The following is a 12,949-nucleotide window of genomic DNA, read 5'->3' as shown; positions in this document are numbered from 1 at the left end:
TAAAAAAAGAGCGCAGATAGACTGCTTGGATTGGAAGCAAGTATGAAACCTAATATATTTTAAGCATTAAAAAAAATCAGTATATGTTTAGCGTATAAAATACATATGCACCAGCCGGGCGCCGTGGCTCGAGCCTATAATCCCAGCACTTTGGGAGGCCGAGGCAGGTGGATCACGAGGTCAAGAGATCGAGACCATCCTGGTCAACATGGTGAAACCCGTCTCTACTAAAAATACAAAAAAATAAATTAGCTGGGCATGGTGGCACATGCCTGTAATCCCAGCTACTCAGGAGGCTGAGGCAAGAGAATTGCCTGAACCCAGGAGGCGGAGGTTGCAATGAGCCGAGATCGCGCCATTGCACTCCAGCCTGGGTAACAAGAGTGAAACTCCGTCTCAAAAAAAAAAAAAAAAAAAAAAAAAAAATGCACCAAGATGGTCTGTATTCCTCTTAACTTGAGATTTTTTTTTTAACATACAAAATATATGCTGGATGATTTTTTTTATTTGATATATTTGTTAGTCTCATGTTGTACTCTATTTATGGTAGGTCTTTTTTTTTTTTTTTTTCCAAGATGGAGTTTTGCTCTTGTGGCCCAGGATAGAAGTGCAATGGCACAACCTCGGCTCATTGCAACCTCTGCCTTCTGGGTTCAAGCAATTCTCCTGCCTCAGCCTCCCAAGTAGCTGGGATTACAGGCGCCCGCCACTCACTACACCTGGCTAATTTTTGTATTTTTAGTAGAGATGGGGTTTCACCATGTTGGCCAGGCTGGTTTTGAACTCCTGATCTCCGATGATCCGCCCGCCTCAGACTCCCAAAGTGCTGGGATTACAGGTGTGAGCCACCATGCCTGGCCTATGGTAGATCTTTATCTTTTTTTTCTTTTTTTTTTTTTTCAATTAAAAAAATCTGTATTTTTCTCCTAAAAGATACCAAAATTTGGGCAACTATAAATGTTGCATTCTATATTTAGAAATAAAATAAATATTTTTTTTAACGATCTGAAAGAATGAATTGTCTAGCTTCTTGAAATCCATGGCCTCTTACTGGGACAGGAGAGGCGTTGGAGCTATGTCCCTGGACTAGAAAGAGTGTGGTTCATCAGGTCCCCGGCCCTCTCCGTAACTCTGCACTGGTCACTAAATACTGGTAGAAAAAGCATTTCTCCATTACTTTATTTGTTCTTTCACTTAGAGCCAAAGGTATTAGAAGGTAATTAATTAATAGTGACACAGATAGAATGCAAGCCACAGTCACCTCCATCCTCACCATCTCTCAAGCCCATGTCCTTGACCTTTGGTATTTACATCCATGCTACATGCTCTACCTGAAATGCCAGCTTTTTCCAGCCTGTCAAAGTTATTCATCCTTCAACACAGAGGCAGAAATGCCACCTCTTCTTAGAATCCCCTCACTCTTTGTCCCCCTCTTCTCCCAGCAGCAGCACACAGTGTGTGAAGTGCCACCTGCAGGGGTCTGTGCCTCTCCAGGGCACTCTACCGGATACCTGCCCTGAAGGTTTGGCTCCTAATCAAGGTAGAATTTTAAAAAACAAATGGGCCAGGCACGGTGGCGCCTGTAATCCCAGCACTTTGAGAGGCCAAGAAGGGCAGATTACAAGGTCAGGAGTTTGAGACCAGCCCGGCCAACATGGTGAAACCCCGTCTCTACTTAAAAATAAAAATAAAAAATAGCCGGACATGGTGGCGGGTGCCTTAGTCCCAGCTATTCAGAAGGCCGAGGCAGGAGAATTGCTTGAACCTGGAAGGCGGAGGTTGCAGTGAGCCAAGATCGTGCCACTGCACTCCAGCCTGGGTGACAGAGGGAGACTCCGTTTCAAAACAACAACAACAAAAAAATGATGGCTCATGTAGATGTCACATGTCTTATTAATAAATGTGAGCATTTCAAATTCAGGTAATTGCCTAAAATTTTTATTTTACCTGCTTCGATACACTCTTGGGACTTTTATGCAACATCCTAGCTCGTTGAACCGGTTTTTGTTCTCATTATCTCCAGTGAGACCCCAGTCAAGACATTCTAGCCTGTAAGAAAAGTGAAATCTAGAGGCGGGAAAAGCATGGGATGAGTTAACGGAATGGCAAAAATTCAGTTGACTGAACAGCCAAATACAAAGTAGAAGGGAACTGAAAGAAATACCAAATGGAAATGTAGCTTGGGGGCAGGTCATTAAATACTTTGACAAATTTTATACTTGATACACTGCAAAAAAAAACAACTAAAGATCTGTGAGTCATCCAGAGTATATGTTTTATAAGGACGACTCTAGAAACGGTGTAAGGACGCACTGCAGGCAGAAAGAGGCTAAAAGTGGGGCAGACTCATGCTACCAGGCAAGCCCAGCAAGGAGGAAAAAGCCCATGATAGGGTTTTGCACTGTGTCTCCACCCAAATGTCACTTTAAATTCTAATAATCCCCACATGTCAAGGGCAGGACCAGGTGGAGGTAATTGATCATGGGGGCGGTTCCCTCACGGTGTTCTGATAGTGAATGAGATAGTTCTCTGACAGTTTTATAAAAAGATCTGATGGTTTTCTAAGGAGCTTCTCCCTTCTCTGGGCACTCATTCTCTCTCCCGCAGCCCTGTGAAGAGGTGCCTTCCGCCACAATTGCAAGTTTCCTGAGGCCCCCCCAGCCATATGGAACCGAGTCCATTAATCCATTTTCCTTTATAAATTACCCAGTCTCAGGTATTTCTTCACAGCAGCATGGGAATGGACTAACACACCTTGGTATCGGGGCAGCTCTTTGTATTTCCTGCTGTGGACTAGCTGGCCTGGGGAAGAAGCAGATGAGATCTGGTCTGGTCCTGTCCTGTGGATGATCCCACATGGATATTCCAAAAGTACTTCAAAGTCAGCAGTACAAGACTGAACTCACTGGCTTTCCTCACGATTTCTTACCTCTAGATTAGGCATCCTGAGTCTCCCAGGCCTGACTTCAAAGGAGTCACATCCAAGCACTCTCACTCGGCGCGGAGACAGCACCGGGAGCTGTCTACCAACCCGTACCGCAATGTTCCAACCTTTCCCTCGTTTCTACTGTCATCATCCACACCCTACATTAGACCACGTGGAGGATTCTGGGAGGCACTAGGCTCCACAGCGGTGTAGTAGACATATGCTGCCTTGTTGACTTCACCCCTCTTTCCCTAGAGAAATTTCACCTCACCTGCTCCCTGGGGTTCTTGGGGGAGAGAGGTCCATAGTTCCCACCTGTTCCCTGACCCTAGGCATGGGCCTGTACTTCGGATCCAGTCCATGCAGACACGCCATCCCCTTGTTCACAGGGACTGGCCTAAGGATAGACATCTGACCCAGACGGTGCCAATCAGTGGCCTTCCCTGATGTTTACTCTGTGCATAATGGAAGAAAGTGACTCTCTCTGTAACCTGAGCTGTTGGGTGCCAGTTTGGAGGGGCTGGCAGCTCCTTCCCTCCCCATGGCAACAAGCAAGAGACCAAGTGCTGAGACTGGGAAGAGACAGAAGGAGAAACAGACAGGTAACGGATGGGGCAGCAGGATCTAAGCCCCTGCCTCCAGCTACCCTGGGCTTCCTGGTATTAAACAAACACAATTTTGTTCACTTATGGTTGGAGATGGATTTCATCATTTCAACACAAAGAGTCCTAACATACCTATTACTCAACCATGTTTTAGCCAAACTTGACTTTCCTGTTTGTTGAATACATCCTCAACTTAGCCTAGACAACTTTCTCAAACTAGAGTCTCCCCTTTTCCTGTAAGTTCCTACCCATTTAGCAAGCTCTACTTAGCAAGTCACTCATGAATGGTATACGTGCAAGCGACGTTTGCTTTAGATGCTACCTGAAATGGAAAAAAGCGATACAAATGCCTACTAAAAATGGATTCTTTAAATGCTAAAAAGAATATTCATGTAATAGAAAAACCTGGAAACAGTGACACGATTATATAAAAATATTTATGTATTTTATATGGAAAGATATTCTTGATGCAGTCAGCAAGCAGATCAGGTTTGAAAGCAGGCTGTATTGTATGGTCCATGTTTGTTTAATAATTTATGAGAGAGAAACCAACAAACCAAAAGAAAGAAAATGGGCAGAAGGAGAAATCCATGCCATTACCCCAGAAAAGTGCTCATGCATGACAACGCCAGCAGAGGGAGCCCAAGGGCAGCACAGAGGTCAACTCGGTGAAGCCAGTCAAGTGCGGACTGCACGGCAATAACCCCTGAGACAACTCACGTCATTGCAAATGGAAATGGTAGTTAGGTACAAATGACTGTAAAGAAAATTAAGTTTCTGTCTGCCTATTAGCACATCACTCAAATATGTCAGTGTAAATTCTCTACAAACCGGAAAGACATATAAAGGACAGTCTGATTTAAAAGCTATGAAACACACTATTTACTTGGAGGACATGTCAAAGGGAGACAGAGTGGTTGTGGACCAGGAGAAGCAGGGCATGGATACTTGGGGAATCTGTGTGTGTCCCGGTGACACAGCAGCTGGCTCAAAGGGGTTCCAGCTAGCTAAATATGGGACAATCGGGCCACCAAAAAAATTAGGGACAGTCCTGGATTATAAACCACTAGAAAAACAGGAATCCAAGAGTCCATGAAAGTAATAAATAAACAGAAGGAAGAACTACAGAAGAATGCCACCTGACCATCCTCGTAAAGATTCAGACAAAAATCATCAATGGATGCTAAAGCTAGGGAGAAATTTTGAGAAAGAAGATGATATTTACATGATGTTTAAAGTGCCTCTCCACAGATTAACTAGCTGCCAGAAGAAAAAACATAGTTAGGAATACAGTGGAGACCGCTTCTTGGCCTTTTGGCTAAGATCAAGTATAGTAACAGTACAATAGAGAAAACCCCTCCTCCCCAACTGGAGGGTAGAGATGGCCATCCCCCAGTGAGAGGGAGATGGACACTCATCTTCAAACGCTGACACTCTGAATACCTGGTAATGTAATGTTCAGGCTTGGAATGCAGAACCCGAATCTAATCATGAGGAAACATCAGACAAGTCCAAAACAAGGAAGCTTCTCATTTTTAAAAGAGGAGGGGCTGCCTTCTTCAAAAACATGTCATAAAGGACAAAGGCTGTGAAAATAATTTACATTAAATAACACTGAAAAGATACAACCACTAAAGATCATACCTGATGGTAAACTGGGTCCTTACTGAAAGGAAAAAGAAAATTCTATAAAGAACATTACTAGGTCCATTGAAAAAAATTGGAATATTACCTCAGATTAGATAAAAGTCTTGTATCAATTTCAAATTTACTGGTCAGGCCTAGTGGCTCACACCTGTAATCCCAGCACTTTGGCAGGCGGATCACCTGAGGTCAAGAAGTCGAGACTAGCCTGGCCAAAATGGTAAAACACCATCTCTACTAAAAATACAAAAATTACCTGGCTGTGGTGGCACATGCCTGTAGTCTCAACTACTCTCAGGAGGTTGAGGCACAAGAATTGCTTGAACCCAGAAGGCAGAGGTTGCAGTGAGCTGAGTTTACACCATTGAACCATAGCCTTGGTAACAAGAGACTCTGTCTCAAAAAACAAAATCAAATTTATTGATGTTGACAACTGTGCTGAGAATACTGCCTTTCTCAGGCAACACAAACAAGTATTTAGGGGCAGGGGCCATGATGTATGCAACTTCCTCTCAAACTGCTCAGAAAATAAGACTATGCATGTTTACAGACATCCACATACAGAGAGACTGGTCAACCGGCTGGGGCTAAATGTTAACAGTGACTCTGAGTAGAGAATGCAGCTGTTCTTCCCCCCACCCCCATCAACTTTTAAGTTCCAGGGTCCATGTGCAGGCTGTGCAGGTTTGTTACATAGGTAAACGTGTGCCATGGTGGTTTGCGGCACAGATCACCCATCACCTAGGTCTTAAGCCCAGCATTCATTAGCTATTCTTCCTCATGCTCTTCCTCCCCCACACCCTCCAAACAGGCCCCAGTGTGTGTTATTGTCACATATATGCCATGGAATACTATGCAGCCATAAAAAGGTACATGATCATGTCCTTTCCAGGGACATGGATGGAGCTAGAAGCTGTTATCTTCAGCAAACTAATGCAGGAGCAGGTACTCCTTGTACTATTCTTATTCTTGAAATCCTTCTGTAAATTTGAAAAGGGCTTAAAAAAAAAAAAAAACCCAAGAACTCCTCTGCCTTACATTCACCAGCCCTGAGGGAGATGGGAAGAAAGGGAGCAACCACCTCTCACAGCAATCACGGAGACAGGGCCTAATGGGACTGGGCTCCGGCCACAGACAGGCACATCCCAGCTCCCGGCCCCTTCTGAGAGCTGGAAGGGCTCTCTTCTCCACCTTCTACTGAAGCAGCAGGTGGTTTACCCTCCACAGAAAAGAAGTCTCCCATCACATCCCTTGCTAGTCACATCTTCTCAGAGGGAGACCGGGGAGTCCCTGTCCCACAGGGTGAGAGGGCAGAGAGGAAGAGAGGTTAATGAACACCCCACAGCCTTCACTCCCTACACTGTGCCACAATAAACAAACCTCGACTCCAAATAAAAAGTGCTTGGTTTTAAATATGAAATTCAATTTAAAATCACAAGGGTACTCTGTTGCTTACAAAACTTCTCAGCTAATCCTCAAAACCTCTGTGAGGTAAACCTCCGCCTCTCCCCACTTTTCAGAGAGGAAACAAGACAAGGACAGCTTGTGTAAACCTGTCTTTGGACACAGAGCTAGCAAGTAAAGGAGCTGGAGTTGGAAGCCAGGTAGGTGCCTCCAAGGCGCTGTCCTTTCCATCCTGTGGCTGTAGCCTAGAACCAGGCAGTAAGGATAAGCCAGTCCCTCCCGGCCAAGGGCCCTGCGGATCCTGCTATGATGCAGAGCCTGCATCCCAGTGAGGGGAGGCTGCTGGCCCCGGAACCACATGGGACTACACTTGGTGATGGAGGACCTCAAATGGAGGCTGGAGAGGAGGGACTTGGTTTTCATGAGATTAAAACAACAATTCTTCACTAGAATGTATTTAATCCTTCAATAACATGGTGTTAGTCATGTTATCTCCAGTTTCCAGAGGAGTGAGCCTAAGAAAACTGAGAAATGAGGAAAGGCACCCGCCAGTGGTCATTTTCCTCTTGCTGCATCTGGGCCATGGGGAGCCAAGTCGAGTAATTAGGAATGGGAGGGAGAGGCCAAAGCCATGTGTCAGAAAGGTTATTCTCACCTTGTATGAAGCTGGACCGCCGAGGGGAGACGGGAAGTCAGGACAGTTACCCAACAACAGCGCCAAGGGTGTTCTGCGCTGAACTGTGTCGCCCCAGCTTCACGTGTTGAAGCCCTAACTCTCAATATGCCTGTACTTGAAGATGGGGTCTTTAAGGAGGTAATTAAGATTAAACAGGGTCATAGGGTGAGGCCCTAGTCCAAGAGGACTGCTGTCCCATAAGAAAAGACACCGGGGATGCTCCCGCACGCACACAGAAAAGGCCAGGGAGGACGCAGCCAGAAGGCAGCTGTCTGCCAACCAGGAAGCAAGCCCACACCAGAAACCTATCTACCCTGCCAGCACCTTGATCTTGGACTTCCAGCCTCCAGAATTATGAGAATATAAATGTCCACTATTCAAACCACCGATTCCATGGTATTGTGATGGCGGCCCAACCAACTGATACGAACAGCATGTGTCCTACAGGGAACAGCAGCGGGAACAGCAGAGCAAAGACACACTGCATGACACCATGGAAAGACAACAGATGCTGGAGATCAACTGGAGGACTCAGTGACGGGCAATGAGAAGCAAACGCTGTGATGGCACAGCAGGAGTTGCAAAGGACAGTGGCAGCATTAATGGAGATGTGACAAGAGAGAGGCAGGACTGAGGAAGAGACAGAACAGACTTCCAGGTGATAAGAGAATGAGCTGCGTTTTGGCAGGTATGGTTTACAGCACTCACGCTCAGGAGACTTTTGGTGTAAATGGTCAGCTTGAGGTTAGAAATTAAACTTCCGCCCTCAGGAAAAAAGTTAGGAGCAAAGATGTAAATGTGGGAAACCCAGACATCGTCAAAGAAAAGCTTGAAGAGAAGAGAGGCCGTCCGAAAGGGAGGGGGAAAGTTAGTGAACACCTGCAATGAGGATGCAGCCCAAAGAGCATCAAAGGGCAAGAAACGACCTTTAATGATGACAGTAATTATGACTCTTCCCTAAGGAACACTTACTATGTGCCAGACATTCTTCTATGCACTCTTCATCAGCTTTGTGGGGTAAGATTTTACTGCCCTGATCTTAGGACAAAACTGAGGAACATCAAAATTAAGCGTCTTGCCCTCAGCACAGAGCTAGTAAGTGGGAAAACCTGGGATTCCAATTCCACTGCTCTCAAGAAGCAAACCTTGAGTGACCAACGTCGCAGGAATCGAGGGAGGAGAGAAAGTAGATAAGATCAAATGCTAAAGAAGCCATGGGGCTTGGTGTCTGGTGATCTTGCAGTGAAGTTTTAGTGAGAGGGATGGTAGGAGTCAGATCAGCAGTCAGAAGTGGTGGACAGTGGAGGAAAGTTAAGGGAAGAAGCAAATGAAAAGTTTTAAAAAGTATTTTAGGCCAGGCATGGTGGTTCACACCTATAATCCCAGAACTCTGGGAGGCTAAGGCAGGAGGATAGCTTGAGGCCAGGAGTTCAAGACCAGCCTGGGTAACAAAGTGAAACTCTGTCTCTACAACAAAATAAAAATAAAAAATATGCCAGGTGCCGTGGTGCACACCTGTAGTCCCAGTGACTCAGGAGGCTGAGGCAGAAGGGATCACTTCAGCCCAGGAGTTCAAGGCTACAGTGAGCTATGATGGTGTCATCTCTTTAAAAAAAAAAAAAAGTTTTATTTTAAAATATGTTTAAGAGCAAAGAAGACAATGCAGAAAAGGAAGCACAGCAGGCATTGAGGGAAGCAGGGGCACAGGAAGGCTCGGGAATGCTGTCCCTTACCTGGGGGCACTTCAGTTCCTAAACTGAATGAGACTAGATCAAATCATGTTGGCATTCTTTTAAAAAACATGTGTCAGTTTTCAGATTAGAAACTTGCATTAGAAAGTTAGGAAATATTCCTTACGGGAATGCCACTTCTTTTTTCCTTTGTTTTCCATCCCAATGGAGGACGAAAGACTATTAAAGCACAGTATTATAAGAAAAAAAAAAAAACCTATCCTCTTTGGAGCCTCTTCTCTAGAATAAAAAGGTATAACCTAGCAGACATATAAATTATTTAGAACTAAAAGCAAATACTCTACGTATAAATAGATTTTACTTTTAAAGAAATCATTTCTTTGGCCCATTGACTTGAGAAGAAATTCTCAGTTGTTAGGAACCCTAACATTCTAGGTAGAATGTTCTTCTGCCTTCTCAAAGTAACTAAAATTGAGTTAATGCCAGAAGCCAGAACAGAAGGTTTTTTCCTTTACATAGTGTCTCTCAAATATTGAAGAGCAAGAGTGACATATAAGAGTAAGTGTCATTCCCTCTCTCAGCCAATCTCCAAACATGTCGTCTGGATAAGCCTGTACCAGGGAAAGTCAGAATCTGTGGAGAAGTCTCAAGAATACCTGAATTCCACATCACAAGGAGCCAAAGACTGGATTCTAAATACATGAAAGAGCCTTACTATTTCAATTCAGTCATCTAAGGACATGTTCCTGCCACTACCATTGTCAGAACATGAGAACACCAAAAAATAATGGAAAGAGAGTTTGATATGTCATGTACCTAATTAGCTACAATAGACAGATTTTTCATTTTAGAAATACGAGTTTGAGTTGAAATGTTATGTTCACTCCTCATACTGACAAGTGATTCCATGATGACAGGCTCAGGTAAAAGATCTCCAACCAGTGCTTCTCAAACTTTACTAAGTATCACAGCCACTCAGGAACCACAGATGCTGAGTTAGAGGGTCTAGGGCGGAGCCCAAGACTCTTGCCTTTTGGACAAGCAAGCTCCAGGTGACTTCTGATGCCGCAAGTCTGGCTTTAGGTAACAGCTGCTAAGTCTGCCTGAGGACGAAGGCTTGAGAAAACTGAATACTGATGCTAAGTCTGCCTGAGGACGAAGGCTTGAGAAAACTGAATACTGAAGGCTTGAGAAAACTGAATACTGATAGCACTTTCTAATTACATGTATTTAAAAATAAGAGACATTTTGCAGTTAAAAAGGTCTGGCTTTTTGTATATATTTTTTATTGATACGAACATTTGTACATGTATATGAGGGTACAAATGTGACACTCTATCACATGCTTGCACTGTGTAATGATCAAATTAGGGATCTGAGGCATTTATCACCTTGAGGATTCATCATCTCTCTGTGTTAGGATAATTCCAAGTCCTCTCTTCTAGCTGTTTTGAAATATACAATACATTGTTGTTAACCATGGTACCCTACACTGCTATCGAACATTAGAACTTATTTCTCCTATCTAACATATGTCTGTAACCATTAACTAATCTCTTTTTATCTTCCCTCCACCCACTGACACATCTTCCTAGCACGGCCCCTATGAAAACACTATGGAAATTCCTCAAAAAACTAAAAATAGAATTAACATATTAACAGATCCAGCAATCTAACTACTGGCTATTTACTCAGATGTAAAGAAATCAGGTATCAAGGATATTTGCACATGCATGTTTATTGAAGCACTATTCACAACAGCAAAGGTATGGAATCGACCTAAGTGTTAACAGATGAATGAAGAAAATTGTGGATATATATACAATGGAATACTACTTGGCCATAAAAAAAATAATGAATCTTGTCATGTGCAGCAACATGGATGGAACTGGAGGTCATTATGTTAAGTGAAATAAGCTACGAACAGAAAGACAACTGTCACATGTTCTCACTCGTGTGGAGCTAAGAAAGGTAGATCTCACGAAGACGGACTAAAATCACAAATTCCATGTTATACCTACTCTACCACAATTTTTTTAAAAAGCCAAATGATCACATAATTATAAGAAATAAGACTGTCCCTCACACCTTAAACTAAATTACTACCAGAGGCTGGGAAGAGGAGGAGGTGGGCAGGGGCGGGGGTGGGGGTGGGTGAAGGGGGAGTAACGAATATATTTATTACCAACAAAGTGTACACTTCAAAGGCTAAAGATGGTAAATTATATACATATATTTTGCCTCAATTAAAAAATTAATATAAAAATATAAAAAATTTAAAATTTAAAACATAAGATTTTTCTTTTTTGGTGGTTATTTTTGTTTTTCTGAGAACCTAGCAATCCACAAAGCAGACAAGGTCAGATAGGACAAAACCCGCTGTGTCACAACAGGGTGTACACACGTGTGGTCTTTTCAATGGGATAATTACTTCAAGTCTGGAATTATAATAATAATAAACGGAGTCCAGAATAACGGCTCAGTAATAAGAGAATGAAAGCAGGCCATTCTTACTAAAAGTATTAACGATGTATTTGAGAGTACAGTGGTCTCTATGGTGATATTACTGGGAGATAAAGAGGTTTCGTCCAAGCTAAATGTTTCCAATTTGCTGAATGAGTTTAAAGACAGCTCTATAGGGGTGCATAAACAAAAGCGACTGTCAGAACCCTAAAAGGAATAAATGAACTAGTGGACTACATTTTAACGTGGAAAAACTTCCACAATGCTTACACAGCTATTCCCGGCAACGAGAGGCTCATATGAAATACTTTTCCTTAAGGGAATGGGAGTTTCTAGAGAACAGTAGGCACTTGTTTAAAATTAATATTGGACAACGAACTTCTATTATCAGCAAGCTAAGGCGTAACAAACAAGTTCAAAATACCAAGTCACACATTTAGGCAGCTGAGCTTGCTTTCAAACTGTAATAAGTTCATTAGATGCATTCAGGGGGTCAACCATTAAAACACGTTACAAATCTTGTCAATTTTTCATTAAATTTTATTAAGAAACAGAGTCCTGTGCCAAAATTTATAGCATCACCATCTGAACCTGCTGCTCTGGTTAGGAAACGCCATTTCCAATTCCAAATTTCACATGCTTTTCTTATAAAGACAATAGCAGAAGACCAATGCTACATGTAGACTCAATAGTAGCCCATTATCTTGAAACCAAATCAGTGCCTAGAAAGTTTCAAGACTGCTTCTCTGCCTTTTGACACAAGACTGAAGACCTGAGATTTTTTTTAACATCTGGAAGAAAATGCCCTCTAGAACTTGCATAGTTCGAGAGGAGAAGTTAATGCCTGGCTTCAATGGACAGACCGACTCTCTTCTTAGGAGCAAATGTAGCCAGCGACTAAGTTGAAGCCAATGTTCGTTACCATTTCAAGAGTCCCAAACCCCTTAAGAATAATGCTAAATAAATCTACTCTGCCTGTGCTCTAGAAATGGAATAACAATGTCTGGATTATAGCTCATCTGTTTATAATATGATTTACTGAATATTTTCAGCCCACTGTTGAGAGCTACTTCTCAGAGAAAAAGATTCCTTTTCCAAATATTACTGCTCATTTACAAGCACCTGGTCATCTAAGCACTCCATAGGAGATGTACAAGGAGATGAATGTTGTTTTCAGGCCTGCTAATACAACATCCATTCTGCATACCATGGATCACTGAGTAATTCCTATTTTCAAGTCTTACTATTTAAGAAATCCATTTTGTAAGGCTACTATGGCCAATCTGCCAGAGATTGCTCTGATGCATCTGGGCAAAGTAAATTAAAAACCTTATGGAATGGATTCACTGTTCTAGATGCCATTAAGAAAGTTCACGTTTCATGGGAGGAGGTTAAAACATAATATAAAACAGGAGTTTGGAAGAAGTTGATTTCAAACCTCATGGATGAATTTGAAGGGCTTAAGACTTCAGTGGAGGAAATAACTGCAGATATGACAGAAATAGCAAGGGAACTATTATAGAATTACGAGTGGAGGCTA

The 12,949-nt window shown here is 42.8% G+C and overlaps 1 protein-coding gene across 2 annotated transcripts in view; it reads right to left on the bottom strand.

Annotated features, from left to right (window-relative positions):
* The window catches only part of TPD52 (tumor protein D52), a 154,506-nt gene that overhangs the window by 40,112 nt on the left and 101,445 nt on the right, over nt 1-12,949 (bottom strand). The window lies entirely within an intron of this gene.

Source organism: Saimiri boliviensis, chromosome 15 (genome assembly GCF_048565385.1).
Source record: "Saimiri boliviensis isolate mSaiBol1 chromosome 15, mSaiBol1.pri, whole genome shotgun sequence".
Classification (NCBI taxonomy): domain Eukaryota; kingdom Metazoa; phylum Chordata; class Mammalia; order Primates; family Cebidae; genus Saimiri; species Saimiri boliviensis.
The sequence above is the reverse complement of the archived record's forward strand: the minus strand, read 5'-3'. Positions and strand labels throughout refer to the sequence as shown.